Source organism: Pseudophryne corroboree, chromosome 9 (assembly GCF_028390025.1).
Source record: "Pseudophryne corroboree isolate aPseCor3 chromosome 9, aPseCor3.hap2, whole genome shotgun sequence".
In the NCBI taxonomy this organism is placed as follows: Eukaryota; Metazoa; Chordata; class Amphibia; order Anura; family Myobatrachidae; genus Pseudophryne; species Pseudophryne corroboree.
Genome location: NC_086452.1, coordinates 375,378,805 through 375,406,442, shown reverse-complemented (window position 1 = coordinate 375,406,442; position 27,638 = coordinate 375,378,805).

Sequence of the window (27,638 nt, the reverse complement as noted above, 5' to 3'; positions counted from 1 at the left end):
CCCAGTGTCACCCACTGCCTCTCCCCAGCATCTTCCACTGCCTGTTTCCAACTGCCTCTCCCCAGGGTCATCCACTGCCTGTCACCCACTGCCTCTCCCCAGCCTCACCCACTGTCTCTCCTCAGCATTCTCCACTGCCTGTTACCCAATGCCTCTCCCCAGCTTCATTCACTGCCTGTTGCCCACTGCCTCTCTCCAGCATCTCCCACTGCCTGTTACCCAATGCATCTCCCCAGCATCATTCACTGCCTGTTGCCCACTGCCTCTCCCCAGCCTTACCCACTGCCTCTCCCCAGCGTCTCCCACTGCCTCTCCCCAGCATCTCCCACTGCCTGCTACCCACTGCCTCTCACCAGTGTCACCCACTGCCTCTCCCTAGCCTCACCCACTGCCTATCACCTATTGACTGTCACCCACTGCCTCTCCCCAGAGTCACACATTGCCTCTTCCCAGCGTCACCCACTGCCTGTCATCCACTGCCTGCCACCCGCTTCCTCTTTCCAGTGTTTCCCCCCAGCATCACCCACTGCCTTTCATCCACATCATGCCACTTCCTGTCTCTTTCTAGCATCACCTACTGCCTGTCACCCACTGCGTCTCTCATTTGATGGAGGGTGCAAATTTATAGTTTGCAGGGGTGGGGCCGATGCCCTATAACTGACCCTGCCCATGACACTCCCATAACATGCCCATGACACCTTCTCTTTTTTGCGAAGACTTTAGGTCACCTCCCACTCTTCAACCTGAACAATCCATGGATTGCAGAAGTAATCTCTATTACATGTAATCGCGATATCGTATGCACATGCTTATACCATTGTACTGTGTTTTTTGTGTGTGCGCAGTCAGGGTTTATTCTGGGCTGTACATGTGGTTTTCCAATTATAGCTCTTAATGTCCATTCTCTCAACTGTGTCCACCTCTGAAACAGGCCCAGTAACAGAATACATCCAAAATCCCAGCGGACGGGATGCCAGCGGTCACATGATTGACAGTGGCATCCCGACTGTGAAAATCCCCCTTGTCCCCTATGCTATCCTTAACCCTTGGTGAGTGGCGGCTATGGCTAATCTCCTGGCGGTGTCGGCTACCCTCAAGGGGTTGCAGCTATGGCTAACCAGGCCCTAACCCTTAACCCCGATAGTCACCTTCAGCATCCTGGCTGTCGGTGATCCACTTGTCTCCTGAGTGGTGTCGGGATTCCGGTGTCGGTCAAATGACCTCTGGCATCCTGACAACTGAACGCATCCCCCAGTAACGTGCGTAGGAGAAGCTGAAACAGGAGACCTGTCATGTGAACCATGTGCTAACAATTGAAAGAACATGTTGCTTGACCACTGCTAGCTAGTAGTGCTTTATCTATTATCTACAGTATACTTTTTTCTTATTGTTGAAAATGACAACTTATTACAATCTACTATTAAGCTATGAATTATTACATTTATTCTCTCATAATTACATGTTGTTTGGTGATAGGTTTAGTTCTGGGCATAACTATGGTGGGTGCAAGGGGTGCCACTCCTATGGGGCCCAGAGGCTTAGCAGGGCCTGGTCTGATCCCTAACCCATCCTGAATTGTGTGACATTACAGTGTCAGTGAGAGGAGTGTGTAGTGGATGTTATAATGGTAAGGGGCACTGTAATGTGGCATAACTTGAACTAGCAGCCACTGTAATGCGTTACTATAAGAACTAGAGGGCACTGTAATGTGTCATAATCTGATCTGCTCTTTATTCTCTTTACTATAATGTTACATAATAAGAACTGCGGCATTAATGTGACACAATATGAAATGAAGGCACTGAAGTGTGGCATAATATTAACTGGGGCACTGTATCATGGCATAATTTAAACTTGAAATTAGCGGGTTTGGTTTCCAAGAAACCGAATCCACCCGAACTTACCGTTTCTGAGTGGAACTGGGTCCTGTCTTGGGTTATGTTTGGATCTGTTAACAAGGCAAAACGTCATATGCCCGTTTTTGGATCTTGTGGATTTTGGATTCAGGCACCATTTCATATTCCCTTTGAAGTCTATGGGCAGACTGCTGATTGCTTAGAGAGCAGTTCTCTCAGCTTTCTGCCAATAGCTCCCTGCATTCTCATCCAGCCCGGACACAAGCCAGGCTCTGTTCATGCTAAGAGAGGGTGTGTACACTGCAGCACCCGGACCATCATCATCCTCACAGACTCCAACACATGGGGCATTTACCATCGGGGAGGGAAGGGGGGAGGCTCTCCCGCCTGCTGTTACAGTAAATGTACTTTTAGGCTACTGCTGGCATGTCTACCCGCAATGTATCTGGCCTACACTGTATCTGACCCACACTGTATCCGACCTACACTGTATCCACCTCACACTGTAACTAGAGATGTGCGGTTGGCATTTTTCGTGTTTTGTGTTTTGGTTCTAATTCCACAAACACCTGGCCCATATAGGAGTGGCACTGCAGTTGCAGACAAGATGACACTTTCAAAAGCTAGTCCCCAAACAGCACATGATGCAAAGAAAAAGAGGCGCACCGAGGCTGCTGCATGACTAAGCCAAGCGACACAAGTGTGCGGCACAAACACCTGGCCCATCTAGGGTTGGCACTGCAGTGTCAGACAGGATGGCACTTTTCAAAAACTAGGCCCCAAACAGCACCTCATGCAAAGATGTAGAAGAGGTGCAATGAGGTAGCTGTACGGCTAAGCCAAGCGACACAAACAATTCCCACTGGAATTATACATCCAAATCACTGGAATTATACGTCCAAATCACTGGAATTAAATGGCAAAATCACTGGAATTAAATGGCAAAATCACTGGAATTATACATCCAAATCACTGGAATTGTACGTCCAAATCACTGGAATTAAATGGCAGTACCACTGGACATATACGGAAGTGTCAGACAGGATGGCACGTTAAAAAAATAGTCCCCAAACAGCACATTATGCCAAGAAGTAAAAGAGGGCAATGAGGTAGCTGTATGACTAAGCTAAGCGACACAAGTGTGCGGCACAAACACCTGGCCCATCTATGGTTCGCACTGCAGTCCCACTGCACTAATGTTGGATACCGGATGCACGTCTGACACCAGCATAGTTGTTATGGCCTCAGTAATCGGCTTTGCAACAGGGTATATATATATATATATATATATATATATATATGTATATACACGGCAGTATGACTGGACTGGACTTATACGCCAGTACCACTGTACTTATACGGCAGGATCACTGGACTTATACGGCAGGATCACTGGATTTATACGGCAGGATCACTGTAATTATATGCCAGTACCACTGTAATTATATGGCAGGATTACTGGAATTATACTGCAGGATCACTGGAATTAAATGACAAAATCACTGGAATTATACGTCCAAATCACTGGAATTATACTGCAAAATCACTGGAATTATATTGCAAAATCACTGGTATTATACGTCCAAATCACTGGAATTAAATGGCAGTACCACTGGACATATACGGAAGTGTCAGACAGGATGGCACTTTAAAAAAATAAATAGTCCCCAAACAGCACATGATGCAGAGAAGGTTGCTGTATGTCTAAGCTAAGCGACACAACCACCTGACCCATCTAGTAGTGTCACGCAATGGCTGAATGTCGAGAGTGGGCTGCAATTGGTCCATTGACAGCATCTCCAGCACGCCCCTGTAATTTTTAAAACATTCTGCAATGGGTGGACTTATATGGCAGTACCCCAGGACTAATACAGCAGTGCCCCTGGACTCATACGGCAGTGTCAGACAGGATGGCACTTTTCAAAAACTAGGCCCCAAACAGCACCTCATACAAAGATGTCGAAGAGGTGCAATGAGGTAGCTGTATGACTAAGACAAGAGACACAAACAATTACCACAGGAATTATTCGTCCAAATAACTGGAATGAAATAGCAAAATCACTGGAATTATACGTCCAAATCACTGGAATTGTACGTCCAAATCACTGGTATTGTACGTCCAAATCACTGGAATTATACGTCCAAATCACTGGAATTATACGTCCAAATCACTGGAATTAAATGGCAAAATCTCGGTATCGCCTGCCTAGTGAAGTGGAATCTAGATGGGATTTGGTACCGGAGACACACTACCTCCATCAATTGTCTAAATCCCACTGCACTAATGGCGTATAACGGATGCACGTCTAACACCAACATAAGTGTCAAGGTCTCAGTTATGAGGACTTCCATCGTCATTTGAAGCTGAACCACTAGTCATGAACATAGGCCAGGGCCTCAGCCGTTCCTTGCCACTCCGTGTCGTAAATGTCATATTGGCAAGTTTACGTTTCTCCTCAGAACATTTAAATTTCTTTTTTTGGGTCTTTTTACTGAACTTTGGCTTTTTGGATTTTACTTGCCCTCTACTATCACATTGGGCATCGGCCTTGGCAGACGATGTTGATGGCATTTCATAATATATGTCATGTCTAGTGGCAGCAGCTTCAGCACTAGGAGGAAGTGGTTCTTGATCTTTCCCTATTTTATCCTCCAAATTTTTGTTCTCCATTATTTTTCTGGACTTATATAACACAATATGCGGCACAGGAATGACTGATGGCTGATGCACAGGACACTACCACTGGTCTGATGCAGGACAACACAGCAACACTGTAAGGGACTTGTTGTTGTTATTATTATTATTATACGGCAGCAGTGGACATATAGCAGCAGCATATACCACTGTGACTGCCTGGTCACTGGAATGACTTATGTCCACGACACTACCACTGGTCTGATGCAGCACAACACAGCAACACTGTAAGGGACTTGTTGTTGTTGTTATTATTATTATACGGCAGCAGTGGACATATAGCAGCAGCGTATACCACTGTGACTGCCTGGTCACTGGAATGACTGATGACCAGGACACTACCACTGGTCTGATGCAGCGCAACACTGTAAGGGACTTATTATACAGCAGCACTGGACATATGTCAGCAGATGACACCACCACTGTGAATGGTCACTGGACTGACTGATGCCCAGGACCAGGGCCGGTGCTAGGGTGTTCGGCGCCCCCCTGCAAACTATAAATTTGCGCCCTCCCTCTCATACTGTAGTTAATAAAATGAGAGTGTGTGCCGAAGGCCGCAAAAAAGGATTATGGTTTTCTACGGGGTGTGACCACACAACAGTGACCCCAATTCAAATTATGTCACACAGTAGCACAATCTTATTCACATTTCACCGCACATAGAATGAGCCAAAATTCACATTATAGCACACGTTATGAGCCAAAATTCACATTATACCACACGGTATGAGCCGAAATTCACATTATAGCACACAGAATGAGCTGAAATTCACATTATAGCACACAGTAGGACCCGAAATTCACATTATACCACACGGTATGAGCCGAAATTCACATTATAGCACACAGAATGAGCCAAAATTCCCAGTATACCACACGGTATGAGACGAAATTCAAATAATAGCACATAGAATGAGCCGAAATTCACATTATAGCACACAGAATGAGCCGAAATTCACATTATGCCACACGGTATGAGCCGAAATTCACATTATAGCACTCAGAATGAACCAAAATTCACATTATAGCACGCAGAATGAGTCGAAATTCACATTATAGCACACAGAATGAGCCGAAATTCACATTATACCACACGGTATGAGCCAAAATTCACATTATAGCACTCAGAATGAACCAAAATTCACATTATAGCACACAGAATGAGCCGAAATTCACATTATAGCACACGGTAGGACCCAAAATTCACATTATACCACACGGTATGAGCCGAAATTCACATTATATCACACAGAATGAGCCGAAATTCACATTATAGCACACAGAATGAGCAGAAAATCATATTATAGCACACAGAATGAGCTGAAATTCACATTATAGCTCATAGAATGAGCCAAAATTCACATTATAGGACACAGAATGAGCCGAAATTCAAATTATGCCACATGGAGACAAAATTCAGGGAGAGTGACAGTAGGGACAGGGAGAGAGAGAGGGAAAGTGACAGCAGGGACATAGGGACAGGGAGAGGGAAAGTGACAGCAAGGACATAGGGACAGGGAGAGTGACAGAGAGAGGGATAGCAAGGGCATACAATAGGGACTAGGGAGAGAGAAAGGCAGCAGGGTAAGATTACCTATTTAGCAGCGGCGGTGCTGAGGATGCTGTGATCTGCGGTGCGGTGTATTAGGAGGCTGTGGTTGGCATGGTGCGGAAATGCAGAGAAGGACTGAGGGCGGCGGCAGGGAGGCAGCGGTGTAGCAGAGGAGGAGGCAGAGGGCGGTGGCGGTGCAAGGAGGAGGAAGCTGTGGTTGGTGGCACTGCAGCTCCTATGACCACAGCGCCACTGTTTCAAATCCGCCGTGGACCTGCAGCCAATCAGAAGGGGGCAGGATAAGATCAGTGGTGAGGAGCAGGAGGGGACAGGATGGGAGCAGGAGGGGGCAGGATGGGAGCAGTGGTGCGGAGCAGGAGGGGGCAAGATGGGAGTAGTGGTGCGGAGCAGGATGGGAGCAGTGGTGCGGAGCAGGAGGGGGCAGGATGGGAGCAGTGGTGAGGGGCAGGATGGGAGCAGTGGTGCGGAGCAGGAGGGGCAGGATGGGAGCAGTGGTGCGGAGCAGGGGGGGCAGGGTGGTAGTGAAAGGTTCTCGCTCGCTAAGTTAAACAAGAATGTCACCTGCTCCCCACAGCTCCCGGGTCCCGGCCGCCGTTGTTCCCTCTGTAGACAGTGGCAGCAGCCTCACACAGGAGCCACGGCGCTAAGACAGATAGCCAGAGCAAGTGTGACTAGAGCTCCCACCGTGTCCTGCTCCTCCATCTCCTCACAAGTCCCATCAACAGAGCAGCTCTCCTGTGCTCCAGGAGCCTCATACCGGGGAGTCGACAGTAGAAGCGTGGAAACACTGTATGGCACACGAACGAGACATGACCGGGCGCCATGAGGGCGACATTAATAGGCAGCATGGGGGGGACACATTAACCGGTGGCAAGCTTGTGAGTGGGGGTGCCACGATGCCTATGGTCTGCACACTGCTATTAGTAAAATAAAAACAAAAAACTTCCATACATACATTACACATACATTATAAATAATTATACATACATTACATATACATTATACATAATTATACATACATTATACATATCGTCCACAGAAGGACACGGGCGCAGTGCGGTGCTGAACAATTAAGAGGTGGGGAGGAGAGGGGAGGGAGACCGTGACCTAACCAGAGAAGAGAGCCGTGTGGACCTGAGAAGAGCCGCTTCTCGTTTCCGGAGACGCAACGAGAAGAGGGAGTAAAGTAGCAGATGCCAGGACGCTACAGTGTGACAAGGGACAGCAGCAGGGATGCAGAGCAGGGAGAGCGCCTCTCCAGCCCAGTGCTCTGTGCTTTGCATCCCTTCGCTGAGCGTGTTACGTCAGGCCTGGTGACAGGAGGGACAGGTCAGGGAGGGGAGGAGACCACCTTTCTCCTTGTAGCCCATGGCTAGCAGCAGCGCACCATTATTAGTCCTGCTGACTGATCCGCTGGTTGAGGGCCCCCCAAGTGCTGTGGGGCCCCATGCATTGCACTGGCTGCTGCGGCGAAAGTTCCACCTCTGCCATCTACCGTTAATGCCTGCAGAAGTGAAACTTATACACACACAAATACATATACATACATACATACACACATACATACACACATATACACATACAGTACATACACACAAGCACACACATATACATACATACACACACACACACACACACACACACACACACATACACAGACAGTACATACACACACTTTCTCTCACCTTTTTTCCATCCACTTACAGTATCAGTCTGGTTGGCTGCAAGGGATTTGCCTCAGCTTGGGGATCCCGTTTAGCCCCGCCCATTTTCGTTTGTGTAACCCCACCCCCTTAAGTCTGTGTAGCTCCGCCCACCTTCCATCCGCTCATCCTGCCTCTGTCTGATCATCATGCCTCTGTAGGGAAGGAGGGAGGGCTTTAAACGGACGACGCTGCTGCCTGTCAGTTTGCATTTGCAGGCGGCAGCAGCAGGGGAACAGGCCAGGCTCAGGGCAGCGCAGCACAGGGATGCAGAGCAGGAAGGCGCCTCTCCAATCAGGCGCCTACCTGCTTTGCATCCCTTTGCTGAGCGGGTAGCGCCGGGCCTGCCCAGGACACTACCACTGGTCTGACGCAGGACAACACAGCAACACTGTAAGGGACTTATTATACAGCAGCACTGGACATATGGCAGCAGAGGACACCACCACTGTGACTGATGCAGCACAACACACCACCACTGAACTGATGCAGCACAACACAGCACCACTGGACAGCACTGGACATATGGCAGCAGAGGACACCACCACTGTGACTGATGCAGCACAACACACCACCACTGAACTGATGCAGCACAACACAGCACCATGGACAGCACTGGACATATGGCAGCAGAGGACACCACCACTGTGACTGATGCAGCACAACACACCACCACTGTACTGATGCAGCACAACACACCACCACTGAACTGATGCAGCACAACACAGCACCACTGGACAGCACTGGACATATGGCAGCAGAGGACACCACCACTGTGACTGGACAGATTCAGCACAAGACACGGACACTGAGGACACTAAGAGAATGGAGACATGTCCTCTCTCTACACTCTCCAATGCCGGAGTGAAAATGTCGGGGATGCGCAGCTCCTTATATGGAATACAGACCCCGCGAGAATCCGACAGCGGGATGATGACGTTTTGCCTCGTTCTGGTTTCTGAGTCAGGTGGGAAAACCTGAGCCTGGCTCGGAACTGCACTCGAATGGTGAAGTTCGGTACAGTTCGGTTCTCTGAGAACCGAACCTGCTCATCCCTAACTGTAACCCACATTGTATCTGACGCACACTGTATCTGACCCACACATCAGGAAGCCAAGCTATAGAGACAGCATTATGTGGTCAATGTACTTTGTTGGAGCATTACTTGCACTTTTTTTTTCCAGGTGTTTTATTAATTTTATGTTTTTTTGGCATGTTGAAGCTGAGGCATGCAAATATCATTGGTTACATTGGTTACATTGGTTACATTGGTCTGGTTACATTTGCTATTTTTAGGGAATGTAGAATATTGTCTTTCATTTGCCTTCTATTTCCCACTTCAGCCAAATATCCCTATTAAGCACAAGTTTAGAAAATATATAAGTGCAAATACCGTCATTGCAATTATCAACAAACTCATAAATAAAAGAATTACATTAATGAACAATCAAGTCACCCTACATGAGACAAGTGCTTCTATTTTGCAGAAATCTCCTCTTGTCTATTTTCTACTTAGTAATTCAGAACCAAACTTGACTGACACAGATGAGCGCACCAATTTACTGCCTAATTCTCCAGGGCGCTGCCAGATCCAGGCATCATTAGAAATGAGAAAAGCAAGTGCAAATGTCTCAGAGTCATAGCTGCAGGTTATTTATTAAAAAAGATATCTGAATGTGCAGCACATACTTGTCATTTTTATCAGAATATTAATTGTTGACAGAGAGGATAATTAATGAGAGGAGTGACAAAATTAAATATTCATTATGTTTAAAGTGTAACCTAAGTTCAAATGGAAGCTTGTACAACATGTACAGCCTTGTCATAGGACTGTGTTTTATTGTATATGAGGACAGAATTAGGGACATATTTATCAAGGCGTTTTTTTCATACAATTATGGAGAAACTGCATTGGAGAGGGATCTTCCGATCTTCTCACACAGCCTCCAGCCAGGTCCCAAATATAACTCTGTGAAAGACTATCCCTCTTCCACAACCTTCAGCTGGCTCTCGAATCTAAAGGTCCCTTCACACTGGCAGATCTCACTGCACGATATGAACGTTCTCGTTCATTAATGAACGAGAACTTGTTCATATCGTGCAGTGTGTAGGCACCAACGATTAACGAGCGCGGGGCCGCGCATCGTTAATCGTTGGTGCCCCGTCGCTTATGCATGCAGGCCAATATGGACATTCTCGTCCATATTAGCATTAGCGATGGGCGGGTTCGGTTCGTCGAGATCCGAACCCCCCCGAACTTCACATGGTTTACACGGGTCCGAGGCAGCCTCGGTTCTTCCCGCCTAACATGCAAAACCCGAACGGGGGAAAACGTCATCATCCCGCTGTCGGATTCTCGCGAGATTCGGATTCCATATAAAGAGCCGCGCGTCGCCGCCATTTTCACTCATGCATTGTTGATTGAGCGGAGAGGACGTGGCTAAGTTCTCTGCCTGAAAAGCTCAATATCTGTGCTCAGTGTGCTGCATTGTGGGGACCAGTATATAGTAGTACAGTGCTGCATTGTGCTGACCACCAGTATATAGTAGTACAGTACAGTAGGCCATAGCGATCTTGCAGCTCCATGTCAGACTCAGTTCTATTCTCCAGATCAGTGCTCAATATCTGTGCTGCATTGTGGGGACCAGTATATAGTAGTACAGTGCTGCATTGTGGTTACCACCAGTATATAGTAGTACAGTACAGTTGTCCATTGCTGTATCTTGCAGCTCCGTATCAGACACAGTTCTATTCTCCGGATCAGTGCTCAATATCTTTGCTGCATTGTGGGGACCAGTATACTACAGTACAATAGTCCAGTGCTGTTCTCGCTGCTCAGTGATCAGTATAATCAGTTCTCAGTATAATCAGTGCGCTGTTAGACGTGCGCCCGTTTTCCGCCATTAGTGCATTGGGATTTAGACAATTGATGAAGTTATTGTGTCCCCGGTACAAAATCCCATCTAGATTCCACTTCACTAGGCAGGCGATAGCGAGATTTTACCAATTAATATCAGTGATTTATAATTATTAGTTACAGTGATCTTGCCAAATAATTCCAGTGATTTTGTCATTGACTTCCAGTGATTTGGACCAATAATACCATTGATTAGAACGAATAATTCCTGTGATTTTGTCATTTTCTTCCAGTTATTTGGACCAATAATACCATTGATTAGAACGAATAATTCCTGTGATATTGAGGTGTTTGTGTCGCTTAGCTTAGCCGTCCAGCGACCACAGTGCACCTCTTTTTCTCTTTTCTTTGCATCATGTGCTGTTTGGGGCCAATTTTTTTAAGTGCCATCCTGTCTGACACTGCAGTGCCACTCCTAGATGGGCCAGGTGTTTGTGCCGCCCTCTTGGGTCACTTAGCTTAGTCATTCAGCGACCTTGGTGCAAATTTTAGGACTAAAAATAATATTGTGAGGTGTGAGGTGTTCAGAATAGACTGGAAATGAGTGGAAATTATGGTTATTGAGGTTAATAATAATAATACTTAATAATAATACTTTATTGTCATCAATAGTTCAAGAAAAAAAATACATGAACAATCAACGAAACTAAAAGCAAGCATATACAGAGACCATGAGAACAGAAAGAGCACTCCTGAAACCAAGACATTCTCAATTATCAATTTATCTCGGTTTTGTCCGGTTTAACATGTTTACTGCTGTTGGGAAAAAACTAGCCCTTAACCGGTTAGTCCGACAAAGAATAGAACGATAACGCCTATTAGATGGCAACACAGAAAACATCCCCACATTAGGATGAGATAGATCTCCCAAAATACTTCTCACCTTAGTGAGGAGCCTCTTTTCATATATATCCTGAATACAGGGCAAACTAACTCCAATAACCCTGCTCGCAGTTTTAACCACTCTCTGAAGGGACTTACGTTCTACGGCAGTACAGTTACCAAACCATACCATAATCCCGTATGTAAGGACACTCTCTAAGATGGCCGAATAAAAATTTACTAAAATCTCCTTACGTATTCCCGCCATACGCATTTTCCTTAGTAAAAACAGGCGTTGTTGGGCTTTTTTAACAACACATCGAGTATGAGTGCCCCAGGACAAATCATTAGAGATGTTAATACCCAGGAATTTAAAAGACTCAACTGTCTCCACTACCTGGTTATTTACAACTATAGGGCAAAAGGGCTGCTTATGCGATTTCCTAAAATCTACAATCATTTCTTTCGTTTTTTTTTTTACATTTAGGATTAAATGATTTGTTTGACTCCAAGCTTCTAACCTAGCGACCTCAGATCTATATTCTGACTCATCGTCCTTACTAATTAAACCTACAACTGCAATATCATCGGCAAATGTAATAATGTGAACTGACTCCGATTTAGAAATGCAATCATAGGTTAACAGGGAGTACAACAGGGGACTCAGTACGCAACCCTGAGGCACCCCCGTACTAATTACAAGCTCGCTAGACAGAGAATTGTGCAATCTAACAGATTGAGACCTGTTTGTCAAGAAATCCAAGATCCATCTACATACAAAATTATTTAATCCCAACTGAGATAGTTTAGACACTAATGATGTTGGGATTACCGTATTAAACGCTGAACTGTAGTCCACGAACAAAATTCTCGCAGAAGAACATGTGGATTCTAGATGGGTAGCCACACGATGAACCAAAGTGATAGCAGCGTCATCCGTCGACCTATTTGCTTTATATGCAAACTGAAAAGGATCCAGATTAGCTGGGATATTTTTCTTTATGTGTCCCATAACCAATCTTTCAAAGGCCTTCATTATAAGAGATGTCAGAGCAATTGGTCGGTAATCGTTTGGCTCACAGGCCTTACCATTTTTGGGAACCGGGACAATAATAGATGACTTAAAACACTTAGGCACATGACAAGTGGCAAGGGAAAGGTTAAAAATCATAGTAAAGATCCCAACCAACTGCTCAGAACATGTCTTAATTACATTTCCCGGGATCCTATCTGGGCCGGCGGCCTTACCTGATTTAGAGCTGGCAAAGCATCGTCTAACAGACAATTCATCCAGTATCAGGGGCTCCGCATTCTCCAGATTCCCATCCCAATCAACAGGGGAAACAGCCATGCTATCAAAACGAGAATAAAATATGTTTAACGTTTCCCCTAGGGAACTATCAGCCTCTTTATGAGAGAGATTCTTATTAACTTTGTAGTCAGAAATGTCTTGGATGCCTTTCCACAAGCTTTTTGCATCTTTATCATTTTTAAACTTGCTTTCAAGTTTAGCAGAAAAGGCCCTCTTTGCCTCTATTATACCCTTTTTTAATTTTTGTCGGGCAGCCCTGAAAGCATTTTGGTCACCAGATCTAAATGCTTTGTCTCTCTCACTTAATAAGGTTCGAACCATGCCATTTATCCATGGTTTATCATTTGCAAAAGCTCGAACACACTTTTTAATTGTTACACTCTCTATACAACAGCATACATAACCAAGGACCATGGAGGTCAGGGAGTCCACATTCACATTATTGTCGTCCCCCAATGATTCTTCAATGAACAACCCCCAATCAGTAAATTCCAAAGCATCCTGAAGTTTCTGCATTGCACCCTCAGGCCAGACTGTAATATTAGTACTGGTCGGCCTAGACCGTTGAACTACGGTTTTGTATGCTGGGACCAAAAATAGGGACATATGATCAGAGTGACCAATATTAGGATATCTAAAAGTCGCATAAGCATCCTTGATATTACAATAGACATGGTCCAACACATTTCCCCCTCTGGTGGGGACTTTAACATACTGATAAAATTTTGGTAAAACTGCCTTCAATCTAGCCTGATTAAAATCCCCTACAACTAAGAAAACCCCCTCAACATATTTAGATTCCAGTTTAACTATAGCAGCGTACAAGACATCTAATGCGTATTCTACGTGAGCAGAAGGAGGAATGTATATGGCCATTACCAACGCCACTGAAAATTCTCTTGGCAAATAGAAGGGTCGACACTTAACCACCATATATTCCACATAATAATACTATAGGATCAAAATTACCCCGAAATTCTATGATTTAAGCTGTTTTTGAGGGGTTTTTGAAAAAAAACACAGAATCCAAAACACACCCGAATCCGACAAAAAATTTTAAGGGCGGTTTTTCCAAAACGTGTCCGAATCCAAAATACGGCCGCGGAACCAAATCCAAAACCAAAACTCAAAACCCGAAAAATTTCCGGTGCACATCACTAATTACCATGCACTGCTATGGAGCCAGGTGATGGGGGGAGTGAAGAAACTTCATTCCCCTCTGCCGTTGGGCAGCTCGGCGGCGGATCGCTGAATGTGTAGGGCCTTTAACACTGTTAAAGACTCCTACTAAATACCGTGGATGTCATTTGCAGGGCCAACAGCAGAGGCGGATTTAGATCTCATGGGGCCCTAAGCAAGACACTGATTTGGGGCCCCCCTTCCTTAAACAATCCATAACACTATATTTTCATTCCTGATTTATTCCCCTTACATTATTTGGCAGTTTTCTCCCTTATATTCTACTTTTTACAACTTTAAACATTACTGGCATCACAAACATTAAAAAGGTACATAAAAAAACACAGTGCAAATATAAACAAAATGTATTAAAACTTTTAACACCTGATATCATAGAAAGTGCAAACAATGTAGTACAAAATAATTTATAGTATATTAACTTTTAACAGCTGATATCAGAGAAAATGCAATGTATGAAATATATAAACAATATATATGAACTTTTAAAGCCTACTAGAAAATATAGAGCAAACAATGTTGTAAACATAAAACAGTGCAAATAATGCTTTAAATCAAAGTGCAGACAATGTTAATAAACACTTTTTTTCTAATATTGTACGTTTGACATAAAACACACTTCAAACAATCCTCGACAAAGTTTGTTATATTAACCTCTAACGCCTGATATGACAAAGTGTAAACATTGCCATACTAAAAAATATCCCTCATCACTATATACAGTTACAATTAATTTTCTTTTCATAGATAGAGCATCCCTTTATCTTTAGAAGTATTGCTATAGTGTTATTCTGCATGTTTTTTTTTTTTGCAAAAGCATCCATTAAGTAATTGAAGTCCAATTGTTTAACAAGACCTGATTCCACAGCCAGCTGTCAGGACCCGGAGTGTTACCCACCGTCACTTACCTGTGTGCAGCTCTCCAGCGATCCGGAAGTCCACCAACCATAATCTCTGTTCAGGTGACACACGTTTCCAATCACCATTCAAGGGGGATAAAAGGACTCAGCATTCACTTAGCATTTGCCCTGAACAACGTCACTGATTCCAACTACGTTCCTTGGCTCCAGAGTCCAGTGCTAAACTCTTGTTGCAATTTGGACCTGAGTTAGTGGAACTACAGATCCCAGCCTGCTTCTGCAAAAGCTTGCTTTCTCTGTGCCTCTGCTCTAGCAGTCTGCAGATACTCTACAGGTGCTGCCACTCCGGTGATTGCTACAGGTTACCTGTTTCTAACTAGCAAACCTGCACACCTCTGCTAAGCACCACACCTTGGCCCTCATTCCGAGTTGTTCGCTCGCAAGCTGCTTTTAGCAGCATTGCACACACTAAGCCGCCGCCTACTGGGAGGGAATCTTAGCTTAGCAAAATTGCGAACGAAAGATTCTCAAAATTGCGAATAGAAATTTCTAAGCAGTTTCTGAGTAGCTCGACACTTACTCTGCCACTGCGATCAGTTCAGTCAGTTTCGTTCCTGGTTTGACGTCACAAACACACCCAGCGTTCGCCCAGACACTCCCCCGTCTCTCCAGCCACTCCCACGTTTTTCCCAGAAACGGCAGCGTTTTTTCACACACTCCCATAAAACGGGCAGTTTCCGCCCAGAAACACCCACTTCCTGTCAATCACACTACGATCACCAGAACGAAGAAAAAAACTCGTAATGCCGTGAGTAAATACCAAACTTCTTAGCAAATTTACTTGGCGCATTCGCAGTGCGAACATTGCGCATGCGCAGTTTGCGGAAAATCGCTGCGATGCGATGAAAAAGAACGAGCGAACAACTCGGAATGAGGGCCCTTGAGTGAACTCATTACCAACACAGAAATAACACAGCTTCCAACTCTGCTCAGTGCTGCTGTTACTATCAGAGAATTGCAATCTGTATTCAGAAGCTTTCACTCAGTGACCAGATTATAGTCCAGTTCCAAGTTCACTGGATCCAGTCCGGCTCAAGTATTCCAGTTCCAAAGTCACCGTATCCAGTCCGGCTCAAGTATTCAAGTTCCTGTTCCAAGTTCACCGGATCCAGTCTGACTTCCAGGGCCGGTTCCAAATTCTCCAGATCCAGCCCAGCTCAAGTTCAAATATACTGTTTTCAGTTCTTTGCGAGTACTGGTCTCATTCCCTGTTCCCGTCTAACTCACTATATCAGTTACATCACTCCATGCACAAGACTTTAATACTACCATTTAGATTCCTGCGATCAGACTCTCCCACTGACCCCCAAGCATCATACTCTAAGACACAGACAAACACAGTTCTGACTGTTTGTTTAGGGCCCATGGATTCAAACGATGACCAGAGTGTGGGTTCAGTTGCTTTGAATAGTCTGATGACAAGGCTTGAAAGCCAAGAGTTAACCCAGCAGCAAATTGTACAGTTTTTGCAGGGGGTCTCTTCTCATTTGGACAGCATGCAGACATCCATGCCTACTGTACCTACAGCTCCAAGTCCACCTCAGCCAGCCCCTGTGCAACCGAGCTTAGCCAGTCCACTTCCACAGCTCCAATTACCCACTACAAATAAGTATGATGGCAACCCGAAGCTCTATTACGGCTTTCTGAATCAATGTGGAATCCATTTTCAGTGTTTGTTGCATAATTTCCCTACAGACAAGATAAAAGTTGCTTACATCATTTCTTTATTGTCTGGTCCAGCTTTAACTTGGGTCTCACCACTTTGGGAGCGTACTGATCCTCTGATATTCAACTATACTGAATTTGTTATTGCCTTCTGAAGAATCTTTGACGAACCAGGCAGATCCACTTCAGCATCTATAGATATTCTTCGGGTGCGTCAAGGTACACATACTGTGGGTCATTACATGGTTCAATTTCAAACTTTGGCTTCTGAACTGTCCTGGAATAATTAAGCTCTAATGGCTGCCTTTTGGAGTGGGCTTTCAGATAAAATTAAAGATAAACTGGCTACATGAGACTTACCAGAAAAATTAGACGACTTTAATCACTTTGTACTCGCATTGATCTTCGCATCCCCAAACAAACCAATGAAAAATCAAGGGTTCGCCCAATACCTCCGGTTCGCCCTCGATCGCTTGAAGGTGAAGAAACAATGCAGCTCAATAGGTCCCTCTTGACTCCTGAAGAACGTTACAGAAGACAGCGGGAAAGATTGTGTTTGTATTGTGCTGCTCCAAGTAATTTTTTAGGTTCCTGACTGATCTGTCCGGGAAACTCCAAAAGCATGACTTGTGAAGGGAAAGTCCAGTTAGGTATTTTGAAAAAAACTTCTCCACGTCCTGATTGTGTTCTGCCAGCTAATCTGGACTTCACTCATGGTCTCAAGCACTTGTCTGCCCTAATTGAGGTGGGTGCCGCGGGCAACTATTTGTCCCTAGCCATCGTATAAGAACTCAGAGTTTCGGTTAGGTCTCTCTGTCATCTAGTTTCACTAACTGCAGTGGATGGAAGTTACATCTCTAATGGAACTGTGTCTCATGTAACCCATCTTGTGATCTGCGTATTGGAATCCTTCACACTGAGCAAATTGAGTTGCTAGTGATACCTAAAGTCGCCCACGACATTGTATTGGGTTTACCCTGGATTCAACTACATTGGCTTTACAGCTAGCCAGTTGGAGTCCATCCTGCTTCCAGACTTGTTTACAATGTGTAGTCCCACTCAGATTCTCAGACATCAAATCACAACCAGGGTTACCAGAGGCCTATAAGGACTTCTCCCATGTCTTCAGCAAACAAGCTGCTGATGTGCTACCTCCTCATTGGGAGTGGGATTGTCCCATAGATCTTATACCTGGGAAGACTCCACCCAAAGGTCGGATATATCCTATGTCAGTTCCAGAAACCCACGCCATGTCCAAATACATTAAAGAAAACTTACAAAAAGGCATCATTCGTTCTTCCTCTTCTCCTGCTGGTGCTGGATTCTTTTAATGAAAAAGAAAGATGGTAGTCTCCGCCCCTGTATAGACTATTGTGGACTTAACAATATAATCTGCAATAGATATAACACTCTTGGATGCGTGGTCGTGCTCTAATAATGCACTCCAAGTCATGCGTATATTAGAGCGCGAGCACACACCAAGGGGTATATTTACTAATATTCGTGTTTCTGCCGATATCAGTCAAAATTTAACTCTAATGACATCGGCCGTGCAAAATTGCAACTTTTTGAATTTGTAATTGGTAATTTACTAAACTACCGTGTGTCTCAAAATCGTATTTTCCAATGTTGATGCCATTCGTATTGTCAGGCAGTGTTTTACAGGAGTGATTAGTAAAACAATGCCGGACATAACACAATGAAGCTTAGCCAGATCAGTGAGATCCGTGCAGGGTTTCATTGTGTACAGTACTGAAAGTGTTAAAAGTAAAAAAAAAATTGCGTGTGGTCCCCCTCCTAAGCATAACCAGCCTCAAGGCTCTTTGAGCTGGCACTGGTTGTTTAAATACCAGGAAAAAATTGAACAGGAGTTCCCCAGTATTTAGCTAACCAGCACCGGACTCTTGGGCTGGTCCTGGTTCCAAAAATATGAGGGACAAAAGACGTAGGGGTCCCCCATATTTTTGAAGCCAGCACTGGGCTCCACTAGCCTGGGAGATAATGCCACAGCCGGGGGACACATTTATGTAGATCCCTGCGGCCATGACATTACCCCCCCAACTAGTCACCCCTGGCCAGTGTTCCTTGGAGGAGTGTGGTCCCCTTATATCAAGGGGTTTCCCCCCCTCTAGGCACCCAAGGGCCAGGGGTGAAGCCCGAGGCTGTCCCCCTCCCATACCTGGGCGGTTGATGGGGGGCTGATAGCCTTTTGAAGTGTAAAATAAAGAACTACAAGTCCCAGCAAGCCTCCCCATTTGCTGGTACTTGGAGAGCCACAAGTACCAGCATGTGGAGAAATAATGGGCCCGCTGGTACCTGTAGTTCTACAACAAAAGAAATATCCACCAAAAAACAGGACACACACACCATGGAAGTAAAACTTTAATTAACATACATGCACCCTCACACATACTTACCTAGTGTCCCACGGAGCCCATCGGCCCACGGAGCCGATCGGTCCCCTTGTCAAGTAGAGTCCAAGGGGTACATGTAAAAAAATAGGATTTTAATTACCTACCGGTAAATCCTTTTCTCGTAGTCTGTAGAGGATACTGGGGTCCACATTTGTACCATGGGGTATAGACGGGTCCACTAGGAGCCTTGGGCACTTTAAAAAATCAGTAGTGTGCACTGGCTCCTCCCTCTATGCCCCTCTTTCCAGACTTGAACCAGCACACACAAACAAGAGGAAAGCCATACTAACCAACTTGAACAGCAACAGCTGAACCAACAACATTACTTAACAAAGTAACAGTGCAGGAAAATGAAGCACTGGGCAGGCGCCCAGTATCCTCTATGGACTACGAGAAAAGGATTTACCAGTAGGTAATTAAAATCCTATCTCTTACATCCTAGAGGATACTTGGGTCCACATTAGTACCATGGGGATGTAACAAAGCTCCCAAACCAGGTGGGAGAGTGCTGAGGTTCCTGCAGAACTGATTGACCAAACTGAAGGTCGTCAGAGGCCAAGTATCAAACTTGTAGAACAAGCAAACGTTTTCGAACCCGACCAAGTAGCTGCTCGGCAGAGTTGTAAAGCCAAGACACCCCGTGCAGCCGCCCAGGAAGAACCCACCGAGCTAGTAGAGGGGCTTGTACTTTAGGAACCGGCAATCCTGCCAATGAATAAGCATGCTGGATAGTAAGCCTGATCCAGCGAGCAATAGACTGCTTTGAAGCAGGACACCCAATTTTCTTGGGATCATAGAGAACAAACAGCGACTCAGATTTCCTGTGACAAGCTGTCCTGTTCACGTAGATCTTCAAAGCCCTCACAACATCCAAGGACTTTGAGGTAGCAGAGGTGTCAGTAAGCACCAGAACCACAATAGGTTGGTTGATATGAAACGTAGACACTACTTTAGGAAGAAATTGCTGACGAGTTCTGAGTTCAGCTCTATCTTCATGAAAAATCAAATAGGGGCTATTGTGAGACAACGCCACCAGTTCAGACACACGCCTTGCAGAAGCTAAGGCTAATAGTGTAACGGTCTTCCACGTAAGAAACTTTACTTCAACCTCCAGTAAAGGCTCAAACCATTCCGATTGTAGGAACTGCAACACCACGTTCAGATCCCAAGGTTCCGTGGGAGGCACAAAGGGCGGTTGGATGTGCAGAACCCCCTTCATGAACGTCTGAACCTCAGGGAGGGAAGCCAATTGTTTCTGGCAGAAAATGGATAAGGCAAAAATCTGGACCTTCGAGGAGCCCAAACCTAAGCCCACATCCACACCCGACTATAGAAAAAGGAGAAAACGTCCCAGTTGAAATTCCACTGCAGGAAATTTTCTGTTTACACACCACGAGACATATTTTTTCCAAATACGGTGGTAATGTTTAGACGTTCCCCCTTTCCTGGTTTGGATCAGGGTTGGAATAACCTTGCTCAGAATGCCTTTACAGGCTAAAATTTGATGCTCAACTTCCATGCTGTCAAACGTAACCATGGTAAGTCTTGATAGATGTACGGCTCCTGTTGTAGAAGATCCTCTCAAAGAGGTAGAGGCCACGGGTCCTCGAGGAGCATCTCCAGTAGATCCGCGTACCAGGCCCTTCTTGTCCAATCCGGATCAATGCTTGAACCTTTTCCCTTTTTATTTTTTTGAGAATTCTTGTGATCAGTGGAAGAGGTGGAAACATGTAAACCATTTGGTAGACCCATGGAGTCACCAGAGCATCCACCGCCACTGCTTGTGGGTCCCTCGACCTGAAACAATACCGCTTTAGCTTCTTTTTGAGACGAGAGGCCACTATGTCTATTTGTGGAATTCCCCACCGATGTGTTAAGGACTCAATTACCTGCGGGTGAAGGCCCCACTCTCCCGGGTGGAGGTCATGTCTGCTCAGGAAGTCCGCTTCCCAGTTGTCTACTCCCGGTATGAAGATTGCCGACAGCGCCACCACGTGCCTTTCTGCCCAGAGGAGAATTCTTGTTACCTTTGACATTGCTGCTCTGCTCTTCGTTCCGCCCTGTCAGTTTATGTACGTTACTGCCATCACATTGTCCGACTGAACCTGAATGGCGTGATTTTGAAGAAGATGAGATGCAAGTAGCAGGGCGTTGTATATGGCCCTTAGATCCAGAATGTTGATTGGAAGAATGGCTCCCGACTTGACCATTTTCTTAGGAACTGTTCCCCCTAGGTGACTGCTCCCCAACCTCTGAGGCTTGCGTCTGTGGTTAGCAGAACCCAATTTTTAATCCCGAACCCTCGGTCAGGTGAGAAGTCTGAAGCCACCACAGAAGAGAAATCCTGGCTTTTAGTGATAGACGTATCCTTTGGTGCATGTAAAGATGTGATCCGGACCATTTGTCCAGCAGATCCAGCTGGTAGGGCCTTGCATGAAACCTTCCATACTGCAGAGCCTCATCTTCCCCAGAGGGCAAATGCATAGATGCACTGATATCCGGGCTGGTTTTAGGACATCCCCAGAAACGGAAGCCTCCGTGTTGGTTCCAGGTGGGATTTTGGTAGATTCAGAATCCATCCGTGATCCTGAAGTAGTTGGGTTGAGAGGGCAATGCTGTCCAACAACCTCTCCCTGGAAGGCGCTTTTATCAGCAGGTCGTCCAGGTACGGTATTATGTTCACTCCCTGCTTGCAATGGAGAAACATCATCTCTGCCATTACCTTGGTGAATACCCTTGGTGCCGTGGAGAGGCCAAATGGCAGGGCCTGAAACTGGTAGTGACAGTCCTGTAGTGCAGTCCTTAGATAAGCCTGATGAGGCAGCCAAATCGGAATAGGAAGGTACGCATCCTTGATGTCCAAAGACACCAGGAATTCCCCTCCTCCAGACCTGAGATCACCGCTCTCAGAGACTCCATCTTGAACTTGAACACCCTTAAATATGGGTTCAGTGATTTGAGGTTTAAAATGGGCCTTACTGAACCGTCCGGTTTTGGTACCACAAACAGGTTGGAGTAATAACCCTTGTTTTGTAGTTGAAGTGGAACTGGGACAATGACCTGAGTCTGTTCCAGTATTTGAATTGCTGCCTGTAAAGTCCGGAGAAGCTGGTAAGCCTGATTTGAAGAATCTGTGAGGTGGGAGTTCCTGAAACTCCAGTCTGTATGCCTGGGTGACAAGGTCTGTGACCCAGGGATCCTGGCAAGATGTTGCCCAAACGTGACTGAAATAACGTAACCAAGCTCCCACCTGCCTGTCTTCCAGGCAGTGCGGACCACTGTCATGCTGAAGGATTTGAGGAAGCAGACCCGGAGGTCTGTTCCTGAGAACCTGCAGCTGCTGGTTTTCTGGGTTTACTTCTATTACCTTTGAAAGCTGTAGAAGAACCTTTGGATTTGCCTTTGAATTTCTCTGTCCGAAAGGACTGCAGATTTGGAGCAGAGTAGGTTTTCCTAGCTGGGGGTGCTGCGGAAAGAAGGTACGTAGACTTATAAGCCATAGCCTTGGATATCCGCTTATCCAGTTCATCTCCAAAAAGGGCCTCACCTGTGAATGGTAGGTTTTCCACCCTTTTCCTGAAATCCGCATCCGCAGTCCACTGGCATAGCCACAAGCCCCTGCAATATGACACTGCCATGGCAGTGGTGTGTGCGTTGAGCAAACCAATTTCCTTTATGGCCTCCACCATAAAGTTAGTTTTACTCCTGCAGCATGTTCAAGACTCTGCTATCTCCCCCTGGGTAAGGTATCCAATCCGTCAAGTAGGTTACCTGATCACTTTGCAATGGCAAGCAATAGTGGGTCTCTGGGCCACCCCAGCAGCAGTGTATAACGATTTGAGAGTGTTCTCATTCTTGCGGTCAGCTGTGTCCTCTAAGGATGCTGCCCCAGGAATAGGTAAGACTATCTTACGTGACAACCTATATACCAATGCGTCCACAATCGGCGGGTTTTCTCATTTCTTTCTATCTTCCAGAGGAAAGGGAAAGGATGTAATTAATCTTTTAAGGATCTGAATTTTTTTGTCAGGGTTAGCCTAAGTTTCTTCAAACTGGGCATTCAATTCCTTTGATGCAGGAAAAGTAGCTGAGGATTTCTTTTTTACATTAAAATAAGAATCCTCCTCTACCTCTGCCGTCTTGTTAGGAATGTGCAGGACATTTCTGATAGCCTCTATCAGGGCCTGTATTCCTTGTGACAGGACCACGTCCCCCCCACTCGCATCCCCTCCACCCTCCTCTGGATCTGATGTATCATCCTGCATGAGCTGGGCCAGAGTACGCTTTTGTGGGCAAATGGCGGGGGTTTGAGACGCTGGTATGGGAACTGAATCTCTATTCATCAGGTCATCCATAGACTGTCTTAAAAATTGGGTCTCTTTCTCATTATGGGATAATTTAGTAGAACTATTAGCTATCATCCCTTTAATGGAAGCTAACCATGGAGGTTCTGCCCCACTAGCCTGAGAATGTGCACTATCCTGAGTACAGGGTAGTGAGTCTCCAGGGGAGGAGAGACACTCAGCTGTGCAGGAAACACAGTCCCTGGACATGGTAATGTGAAGGGACATACACACACCCACAGACAGAAGCTGAAAACGCAGTGTAATCCACACAGAGCCCTCAGGGAGACACAGAAATTGGAGCCAGCCACACAGAGCCCTTATAGCCAAGTAAAACTTAGCTGGGTCGCCACATTAAGTCCCTTAATGGGGCTTAGTATACTACAACACCCCCCCTTCCCCCCCCCTCTAAGACCCCATGGTACCGCTGAGGAGACGTGGAGTCTTTGTGGAGGAGCTGCGCTTCCCTGTGATTCCTGTCAGTGTAAGCTGCAGATGGAAAAAGGTGCTGGTGAGCTGCTGGATCCGTTCATAGTGAAGCCCCGCCTGATTGACAGGCGGGAGCGCACAGCAAATCAAGAGAGCACCATGACGTTGCACTCCCTGATTGACTGCCGGGTACTCTAGTGACAGGAGTCATGGGGGGTCCTGGCATTCGGGGAAAGGGGTTCCATGTGTAAACATGGAACACCTTTAGTTCGTTGGATCGGGATTTTTGCGTTTTTTTTAAACCCTGTGGATTACTTCAAGAACGAAGAGGACCGAGCTTCAATGGATTGGTTGTGAGTATGTTTATTTTTTACAGGTACCCCGTGGATTCTACTTGACAAGGGGACCGATGGGCTCCGTGGGACACTAGGTAAGTATGTGTGAGTGTGTATGTGTGCATGTATGTTAATTAAAGTTTTACTTTCATGGTGTGTGTGTCCTGTTTTTTTGGGGGTATTTCTTTTGTTATAGAACAGGTACCAGTGGGCCCGTTTTTTCTCTGCATGCTGGTACTTGTGGTTCTTCAAGTACCAGCAAATGGGGGGGGGGCTTGCTGGGACTTGTAGTTCCACAGCAAAAGACAATATTCTTTATTTTACACTTCAAAAGGCTATCAGCCTCCCATCCAACAATCAGGGATGGGGGACAGCCTCGGGCTTCACTCCTGGCCCTTGGGTGCCTGGAGGGGGGGACCCCTTGAGTTAAGAGGACCCCACTCCCCCAGGGAACCACGGCCAGGGGTGACTAGTTGGGTGATAATGCCACGGCTGCAGGGCCCTACATAAATGTGTCCCCCGGCTGTGGCATTATCTCCCTGGTTAGTGGAGCCTGGTGCTGGTTTAAAAAATATGGGTGCCCCCTACGTCTGTTGTCCCTCATATTTTTGGAACCAGGGCCGGCCCAAGAGCCCGGTGCTGGTTGGCTAAATACTGGAGAACCCCTGTTCAATTTCCCCCCGGTATTTAAACAACCAGGGCCAGCTCAAAGAGCCCGAGGCTGGTTATGCTTAGGAGGGGGGACCCCACGCAATTTGTTTTTTTTAATTTTAACTCCTACAGATCCTTTTCCACAGATAAGCATGCATGGATCTCACTGATCCATGCATGACTCTATGAACACGCCAGCAAAAGGCAGGTCTATTTGAAAGCTCCATTTTTTTCGAATTCTATGCTTTGCCGGCAGTGTTTGGCTATTGTCGGCAGTGATTGAGAATACAAAATCTTAGTAATTTACCGAGTTGTATTAAATAGCAGGCGCATTTGACCAATGTTGTATTCATTCGTATTTGTGTAGACGGCCATGAAAAAAAATACAAATGCCCCAAATCCTGCCGAGGTTAATGTTTAGTAAATTACCGAGATGACACTTAGAAGAAAAACCCAACTCGAATAGATTCAAATTAAATAGGGACCTTGGTAAATATGTAATAATCCAGTGGATAGGGTGTACCCAGTATAGGTAAGTATGATACACAGGTAAGTATTTATTTTCCGATAAGTGCAGAAATAACCACTAAATATTGTTATACCATAAATACTTCACCAATGCCTAAAATGACAATAAACCGATTGGATTTTACTGCTCTTGGTTGTAGTTAACTTTCCTTCTGAGCAACATTAATGACTGCAAAAGTGGGTACTGCCACAATTACAACAGTCAAGCATATTAAAAGGAAGAAAATAAGTAAAACAAACTATATTATGCACATTAACTAGAATACGACATTGCGGTATAACCTTCACTATATAATGTCTAAATTATACAAATTATACCTCAAGGTGAATGAATCCTTTAGTCTAATAGAGCTCTCTTACGTTGGTGCACTTTGATGACATTAAGTAACGTGGAAGGTAGGTTCCAGCTATACTGGAACTATTCCAAGTATATGGTGTACTTAGCTGCTGAGGTAACAACACTGGTTAAGCTGCCTCAATCCTGAAATTACTCTCCAAAGAGCTGGTTAGGGCTCTTAAATAACCTCTGTTGAAGGAAAAGTTCAGCTGTCTTATATCCTCTAAGGACTTTATAGTTCCCTCACGATATAAACCTAGTACATCAATTCTCTCCCAGCTGTGCTGTTCTTAATAGCCTTATCATGTAATAGGTTTACACTATGGAATGTTTGGTTAGTAATTGAAGCAGAAAGGTCTAGCTGGGAGATTACTAGAGATGTGCACAGGGCACTTTTTGGGTTTTGTGTTTTGGTTTTGGATTCGGTTCCGTGGTCGTGTTTTGGATTTGGACGTGTTTTGGAAAAACCTCACTGAAAATTTTTGTCGGATTCGGATGCATTTTGGATTCGGGTGTTTTTTTAAAAAAACCCTCAAAAACAGCTTAAATCGTAGAATTTTGGGGTAATTTTGATCCTATAGTATTATTAACCTCAATAACCATAATTTTCACTCATTTCCAGTCTATTCTGAACATCTCACACCTCACCATATTATTTTTAGTCCTAAAATTTGAAAAGAGGTCGCTGGATGACTAAGCTAAGTGACCCAAGTGGGTGGCACAAACACCTGGCCCATCTAGGAGTGGCATTGCAGTGTTAGACAGGATGGCACTTAAAAAAATAGTCCCGAAACAGCACATGATGCAAAGATAAATTAAAAAAAAGAGGTGCAAGATGGAATTGTCCTTGGGCCCTCCCACCCACCCTTATGTTGTATAAACAGGACATGCACACTTTAACAAACCAATCATTTCAGCGACAGGGTCTGCCACACGACTGTGGCTGAAATGACTGGTTGGTTTGGGCCCCCACCAAAAAAGAAACAATCAATCTCTCCTTGCACAAACTGGCTCTACAAAGGCAAGATGTCCACCTCACCTTATCCCCCGATTCCTCACTCGTTTCACTGTGTACATCCTCCTCCTCACAGAGTATTAATTCGTCCCCACTGGAATCCACCATCACAGGTCCCTGTGTACTTTCTGGAGGCAATTGCTGGTAAATGTCTCCACGGAGGAATTTATTATAATTCATTTTGATGAACATCATCTTCTCCATATTTTCTGGAAGTAACCTCCTTCGCTGATCGCTGACAAGGTGACCGGCTGCACTAAACACTCTTTCGGAGTACACACTGGAGGGGGGGGCAACTTAGGTAAAATAAAGCCAGTTTGTTTAAGGGCCTCCAAATTACCTCTTTTTCCTGCCAGTATACGTACGGACTGTCTAACATGCCTACAGTGATGCTGTCACTCATATAATCCTCCACCTTTCTTTCAATGGTGACAGAATCATATGCAGTAACAGTAGACGACATGTCAGTAATCGTTGGCAGGTCCTTCACTCCGGACCAGATGTCAGCACTTGCTCCTGACTGCCCTGCATCACCACCAGCTGGTGGTTGTGGAAATTTTATCCTTTTCCTGGCAGCTCCAGTGGCGGTAGAAAATGAAGGAGGGACTTCCGGGGGCGGAGCCAGCTGGCATGGCCGCTTTTTAATCCTGCTCCTCCATGCTGCCTGAACTATCGGGGACAATCCTTCCCTGTTTAGGGTTCTGCAAGGCCACAACTTGTACCACACTGCTGTGGAATCTTCCCTGTACTCGTGGATGCCTATATTGTGCACGTCCGTGGAGATTTACCCCGGAGTCAAGCCATCAGCAGAGATGGCCCGCATGACCGCCGGCGTGGTACTGGCGCGAATCCGTGCTCCCGCACACTGACAAACTCTCGTTGCTGCCTGTGACCGGTTGCTTCCCTTCACTACCCTGTATGCC